The sequence below is a fragment of the Trachymyrmex septentrionalis genome, unplaced genomic scaffold (genome assembly GCF_001594115.1).
Source record: "Trachymyrmex septentrionalis isolate Tsep2-gDNA-1 unplaced genomic scaffold, Tsep1.0 scaffold173, whole genome shotgun sequence".
In the NCBI taxonomy this organism is placed as follows: domain Eukaryota; kingdom Metazoa; phylum Arthropoda; class Insecta; order Hymenoptera; family Formicidae; genus Trachymyrmex; species Trachymyrmex septentrionalis.
The window spans coordinates 7,489-15,606 of NW_017304897.1; positions in this window are offsets into that span (position 1 = coordinate 7,489).

Below are 8,118 nucleotides of genomic sequence, written 5' to 3' on the forward strand. Positions count from 1 at the left end.
TTCGAGGATTGGAAAAAACGTTGGCACAAGTGTATAATATCTGATGGGGATTACTTTGAAGGGGACAAAATAGATATTCATGAATAAATAAATAATTTTTGAAAAAACACAAAATTCGCGATACTTTTTGAACAGACCTCGTAGATGTAGCATGTGTCATGTAATATCACGCAGATGTATCGTAAAGTTTTTTGGATTGATGTCTCTATCGAACCATTCGATTCCGTGATAATTTCGTGTAAGCCAGTTGTTTTCTCGTTTTGCTCTCACGGGTAAATCTTGAATAGGATGATTTCATAATCCAGTGTCCGGTGATCGTTGTATTAATCGCTAGAACCGCGAATTCTTTCGGAATAAAGTTTTCTTTGACATCGCAAAAACCTTGTATGTCGATGACTATATCCATTATGATATTCAAATTTTCGCTACTCTTTTTACGTCACAAAACGTTGGCATTGGTATCGCGAACAAAACTGAAGCTTTTTCGTCATCTTGCGTCCAATTAGATGAGAAAAAAATGTGTAGAATGGGGGCGAGTCAGATTATCCACCGCCGAATAGCCCGCATAATGCGACGGATCGTAGTATAGTTTTTCAAACGTCATCGTTATCTCAGTTTTTTCCAACCGAGTAACCGATTTTTTTCCGTTTGCAAAGATACTGGGGTATTAGTTTTAGTGTACGAGAAAAAATCATCGTGCGTAGACAATAATCTTTTATTTCTCACCAATGCAGAAGGTATGTTCAACACACGAAGTAATCGTGCAATTTCTACCCACTGCTTTTACAGTTTTTTTTCTCTCGCGCATTGCATCGTTTATTAAGTCAGTAATATTCGAATCTTTCACGACGTTACCATCTATAGTCACGATTCCATATTCGTCCCAACTAATTCTATCAGGCACAGCTTTTCGAAGCAAATGTTTCATCAGTGAGTATGCATGCTTACGATAAGATTTCGGTACGCTTTCCACGATGCTTTTCATCATATGATTATGCTCGAAATTTCGAAATTTTTCGCAATAATATCTGTGTTACTAATGGAATGTGATGGTGGTGTATATCGGATCTTTGTGTGAGATCGTGAAAAACGTCATCGTTCGTCGTCTCATTATCATCGGAGGCGTTGTCATCTACATTTTCATTTTCGCTACGTACGTTTTTCTGCCTTCGCGTTTCTTGGATAAATCGTAGATATCGCCATAATGCCTCTCTGTACATTTTCTATCTCTCGCTTTCGTCACGAGGCCAGCCAGAATTGAGAATACGACTCATCTCCGCATCGAGTTGTGTTAGATAAGTTCCCGGGGTCTGCGTTGTGTTATTAGTGCTCGAGGTGTTATCCGAATTTTGCGCTGCTGTTATTTCTTTTGACTCTCCGTCAACGAACGATGTCGGATTCTGACGTAGCTGATGTTGCATTCTCTCCAGATTTTCCGTCGAAATTAAAACCATTTTTTAGCCCTCTCCATAACGTTTTATCCCTACTATTTCGTTCCTTCGATAATTAGTGATAATAAGGTCGATAATACAGGTCCAATAATATAAGGTAAAAACCTGCCACGCTGCATCAACAGCTTTCTTTTATCCTTCCAATTACCACGTTTTGCAACAACGCGACGCAGAGCTTTTTTGTATTTGGTTAACCGATTTTGTTCACTCCGTTCGAGCGAGACGTCATCTTTGAGTGTATTAAAAACATATTCACAGATACAACGAATTAGTTTTTCGTCAGCGTTACGCAAGAAGATTATGCGTTGATTTTTGTTCAAATGATAGAGCGCCGCGAGGAGACAGGCGTTTCTCTTACCGATCGAATGCGATCAAATGCGATCGAATGGCGATTTTCGTCGCTCTGTGCGATTTCACTTATCTTCATCGCAAGAAAAATCTACGACTGACAAGCGCAATTACCCGTACTCAACTTTTAGACGAATCCATTGGAAAATGATTTACGCGGCACGTAGATATAATGAAAAATACACGTTCGAAATCGATACTCGTCCGGGGTTGATTGTTTTAGATCGAGCAACAAATACCCTTGAGGCATCGTAGTCAGCCTCTTCTAGAAATTTCGAATTGTTGGGATAGACTTGACGCTCTAAATGACGAATTTGAGAGCAATGACGTGAATTTTTAAAAACGACGATATAATTCGCGTTAAGTGATATATCGCCCTGCCCATGTCCCTGATGAAATAGATTTTGCAAGATAAGAATAACATTGAGATTCTTGTGATGACTGTCTTTGGTAAAAAGATCCACGATCGCGTCGCACGACGACGATTCTCTCATAAGATCGTCAATTATCATTAATTTCAGAGAAAGTGGATCGTTCGAGTAATCTTCCGGATGGAGTAATCCCTCACAAAATTCAATTATATTCTTCGTCGTTTTAGTATTGTTGCATCCCCAACGTTGTTCTTCGAATTCTTTTACACGTGTATTGTAATCGACGATAGGCTTCTTGCCATACCGCGTAATAAAACAAAATTCTCTCGAAGCGTACGTCGGACATGAGAGATAAATGCCGGAGAAAAGTCTTCACAAAGATCGTCTTCCCGCAACCGATCGGTCCGCATAGGATCGACGTCCAAGGATGTTTCGCACGTCCAACGCACGTCCATTTTACGAAATGAGCGATCGGTCTCCGTGCGCGACTTCAAAAGCAAAAAGGAAAACGTCATTTGATTTCTAGAATGCGTGAAAAAAAATAATTTTAGGAAGATGGCGAGGATAAGCTGATCGCAACGCGACGGCTGGGCCCTCCGTGCGACGGACGAGTGCTCGCGCCAGCGTACCCCCGCGTGAGCTTGTCAGCGAAGAGCACCGTGGCGCGACAAGCATAAACTTATCTTTGCGCGCATCAAAGAGACTGCGATCGGTGTATATTTCTATCGTTAAGTAAGCGCGCGGCATCGCCGTCGAGCTTACTGATGCTACTACCGCGATGTCGGCGCGAGGAAAAGCTTTCATAGAAATCGGAAAGATTGGTTAGAATTATGTAATAAATCATCTCTTCTTGTTTCCTTCAAGTACAAAATATTTTTTATTCGATATTTTTCTTAAAAAAGAGGAAAGGAGAAAAGAAAACATATAATTTTATATATATTTATATTACAATTAAATACATTTACATTTTTATATTAAATTATTCGATAAAATTTTAATAAAATGTTTTTTCGCAAAAGGAAGATACTTTAATTTTATTATTTACAAAAAACTTAAATTCATGTTTTTTCTTACATAATACTTAAATACTATGCGAATAGGCGGTAAACTCGGGAGCTTAAAATATAAGTGAGAGAAAGAAAAAGAAGTCGTTATTTTCTTCTGAAGCCATACGGGAAGAAATAGAGATTATTAATAAATTTGTGTTTTACCAATACCGGTGTGCACGTTTTGGTTTTGTATCGCGTTACAATTTCGTGAAACGCCGACGGAATGCGCTAAAACGCAAATTTATCGCTACTCCGCCCGTTTCTTCTTCTTCTTTTTCGCGCCTTTCCCTCTCATTATCCATTATTAATTTCCTAATACTACTAAAATTTATAATACAAGAATTCTTATAATTTAACGTTATTCCTTTAACTTTACAGATCTCGTGTCGGCGATCTTCCGTTGTACGAACGACATACGCGTATAATTTCGGGCCTCCGGACACGAACGACTTGATAAAACTGCCCCGTCCGTAGCTCTCGAGCTCGTCCGTCATATCGCCCAGAAAATTTCCCGTACGCGGCTCGTACTCGCTCGGTTCGCCTCTGTTTACGTAAATACACGAGTCTGCATCACAATATAAAACGCGACTATCTAATTTCTCTAAATACTCGTATAATATTAGTCGCGCTTGTGACGTCGCCCATGCCGCGATTACAGGGTTGGTTTGCGGAGAAGGCGTCTCTTCGTGCAGTCGCCACGAAACATATATTACCTCGTCATTGACAGGTAATATATTGGTTATTTCATGCTCTGAACTCGTGAGCAACGCTACCAAACGTTCGTATTTTTTTTACGATCTCTGTATTAGGCAAATTGATTCGTTGGCCGAATTTATCCCAGAAAGAATTCAAGCAGAGCTTCGCGACCGAACATAAACTTGGATTTCGAACGATATTATTTCTATCGAGAATAATACCCTCGGTTTTTTCGTATTCCCGAAGGTACTATTCCTCTCGTCATTCAGACATTCGCTCGGCCATCCGCTAGCTTCCTACTTTAATTTAAAAAAACTGTTGATATATTCGGCAAACAAACCACTCCGTCTCGTACGAGGATCGAACCACGTGACTCTAAATTGCCATATTTCGCTCACGCTCGTCACGAAATAACCTTTCTCGAGGGCCTTGTGCAATTCGCAGGATACCCACGCACCTACAAATTCACGATCGGCGGGGAGATCGTGAGTGCACTCGGCCTGCGAGAACGTTTCGCAGCAACTACACAGCCCGAATAACAATTTACCTTGTACGCGGTACGAGTACAGGGTGAAAGATATCGCGTGGAGGAAGTATTGTGCACTGAATGATATCCTCGACAGAAACAAAATTAAAATTCGGAGCTGCGCCAATCAAATCCGAACATTTCTCCGATATAAATCGTAGGCTGACCTAATAGAAAAGTACCTGTTTTCAATACGTATGGATATAGAGAACACACGTCCACATAGCGTATTTTCTCCGTACCCGTAACTTCGTATCGGATTATGATATTTTCCGTACGGCCACCAAAGAACGCCTCGCGAGAGTCGAGAGTTGATTAGCATCAGATGATTTTCAATAAAATCGCGCATCTCACGATTCTCGCGCTTTTCTCATGCAAATTCACACTCCCATTTCTCTATCACTCTATATTCACGAAGACGCCATGTCATTGCGGGAGCTCGTTCGTATCGAGCGTCGATTGTATCTTCGCGTGACACCCCGGACGTAAGTTTTCTTTCACGATTGATTTAGTAACAACTGGGACAATCGTGAAATTGTAAAACGTAACGCAACGTCTCGTTCGTTGATTCGACTTCGTAATGTCCGTCGACGGGCTTACCGGCAATTCGATACTCGCGACCTTGCCCTGCATGGGTTATAGAATGTCCGAGCTCACGCTTCATCCACACTAACCACAGTAGTGCTTTGTGCGAGTGATTATCTTTATATCTATATCCGCCCGGTGGAATGATTCTTATTTCTTCCTCGTTTTTACGAAAAACTTTCATACACGTGGAAACGATAGTCGTGCATTCTACGAATGGACACACATCTCCGCGTTCTAAAAAGATTTTTCTGAACGCCATGCACGCACGTCGAGATCTATGTCATTCGGACAATATTTTACTATTTCTTGTTTAAAATCAAAAACGAAATTCGAACGCGACATTTCCTCATGCCAAACCAAACCAATAAAACGCTCGTGTCCCTCGGGTTTCATTTGTTCGGGCGAATAATATCGAACGTCAGGTAGTGATAATATAATTTTGATTTTGCAGCGTATTAAACAAATGAGGAAAAAATCTTTACCTAGAGTATCCTACAGCCCGAAAGCCTTGGGTAACTCCGATCGCATAGGTATATAATTTGAGCTATTGATAAATTTTGTACGTCCAATCGTCATAACGATAATTTCTACCCGTTCAAAATCACCCGAGGTTCTTCCGTTATTCCCGACTTTTCAACGATGTACTTTAAAATAAATTGAGTGTCAAATGCTTTAGCATTATGCACGATACAGATGATTTTTTAAAAATATTTAGATGTTCGCGTCGCGAAATCGACAAACTCTTTTACGAGGTCTCTACTAAATATGAATTCGCGCACTCCACACCAACGACATCGCAATGACATGGCCTCTATTCCCGCGCACGCTTCGCAAATTTGTTGCGCGACGCAGAGAGTTGGAACGTGGATTCTTACGTTCTTCGTTCCTTCGAGCGTCTCGTCTTGTCGCGTTTCGAAATCATAAAACACGAATGCGACGCGATCTCTTTTAACACGCTCGTCCGTGTCTTCGACGTCATTCGTATTTGTTTGCGGATTTTCTTCTCGCGATGCCATAGTACTTGTACCCTGTCCAGGGTTTTCTACTGAGGCTTTACGACAAAGAGGCCGCATGTAACACAAATGATTCGAAGACTGTAACGAACGACAAGTTTTGCAATAAATTACATCACAATCGTGTTGCGATTTTGAATTAACCAATCGCCCGCAATCGTTGCAAATTTAATGGATTCGCAAACACTTGCGGGGGATTGATTATATGATCCCTGCGCTCGAAACACGGACGCCCAAAGAAGACGCGAACGCACGAATCGGACTTAATCAACTCAATGTCGGGGCGCTCGCAAGATGGAGTGGCGTAGCAACGTGGGCATTTTTTTATGCATCGACCTCTGTCGTTACGAAAGCCCACGTTGCACGCTACGCAATATCCTCCGCGAGAACCGGCGGCGGCTTTTAAATTTAATATAGGATTATAATGTCGCGAACTCTCGTAATACATTATGTTTAAATAGCATGAGGGAAGTTCGCGACCTAGGGAGGAAAGTAACGAGCAGCCGTCGTATATCGGATTCTCGCCTCGACCGAAAATACTAAAATTATATATCATAATTGAAATATTTTCGGAAGCGAGAATCCGTTGGAATTACTCGATTTCGCGAATACCAACCTTCCTCGGGAATCGTGATACCAGCGGATTTCGTTAATTTTTCGGCCAGCTTACGCTGTAACGAAGAATGCTGGTATCTCACGGATTCCCATTTTTCTTCCCCCAGTACGCAGTTCCCTCGTACGCAGTTGCCCACGCTCTTGATGTACGCGTGCCACTACGAACGGGAAAAACACAAATTGTCTGTGTTGTTTATTTGTAAAATCGAGCTCGATAATTACATCTTCGATTTGGTTACATCTTCACGAGTCAATCGATTAGATTGACGACCGCGACCAGCAGGTAGTGAGATTTTGAAAACGCGCACGGTAAAATTTTCTGCGATATCGAATCCTCCAGCACTTTGCGCCAACGAACTCACGAGTTGCCATATGTCCTTGTGAGTTAAGTCGCGTGCTGGACGAAAAGATAAATCCGGCGGACCACGCGCTAGATCCGTCGACTCGAACGATAATCCTACGAAATCGTTCGGTTTGCACGAATGTAGCGCACACCAGTGATACGAATTCCGGGCCGCTTGCAGCACGCGATCAGCGCCACCGATCGGCGGCCTGGCGCAACCGGTAGCAACACAAGCATAAGCCCATGTCCGTGTGACTTGGTTAGTTAGAAGCGTGCCGACTATATCGCTCTGTCCTTTTTGCACTACGTTCTATTGCTTGCCTTATCGGCGCGCTGAGAACGAGAGAGAACCTTGCTGTCACTCAAGCAAACGTCGAGCCGGTCGAGCGACCGAAATGTTTTCTCGGCCTCTCGACTCTCGGCAGTCTCGGCGTCAGGCCAGGCGTATATCGAGAGACATGGAGGCATGGGAACGTTCTAGATAACATATAAATTTTAATAAATTGTAATAATTATATCCCATTAATCCAAAATATTATAAATCGTGTCAAAACGCAATAGTTGACGAGAGATTATTTATGATTTTCCATTCGTGTTATATCTCGTATACCACGGTCATAAATTCGATCCGCAAGAAATTGACGTGGTCGAGCGCGTAAGGTGAGATCGGAAATAAGTACTATAATTAGTAGTAAATATACGAGTATACGTTTATACATACATTTATACATACATTCATACATACATTTATACATACGAGTATATATATTACAAAGGAAGGAAAAAGAAATACATAATAAATACGTTAACGTATTTTTATTTAAAAAATTTTTTTGCAACCACCAGTTATATATTTTCAATACATTTTATAACGCGCAATTCTTAACACATTGCATAATATTAGCAACATTCAAATTAGTTGAAGATTCCATGTCTTCGTAAACTGCATTCAAGGTCTCGATGTACATGTGTTCTCGCTCATCGTCCAGAAACAAGTTCCACAGCCACGTTCGTTTCTCGCGTCCCTTAACGTACACGAAGCTATCATCTTCGAATACAGCCACCGTGATCAGGTGTTTAGCATCGCTGTACGGGACCATCCCGTCTTCCCATCGCAA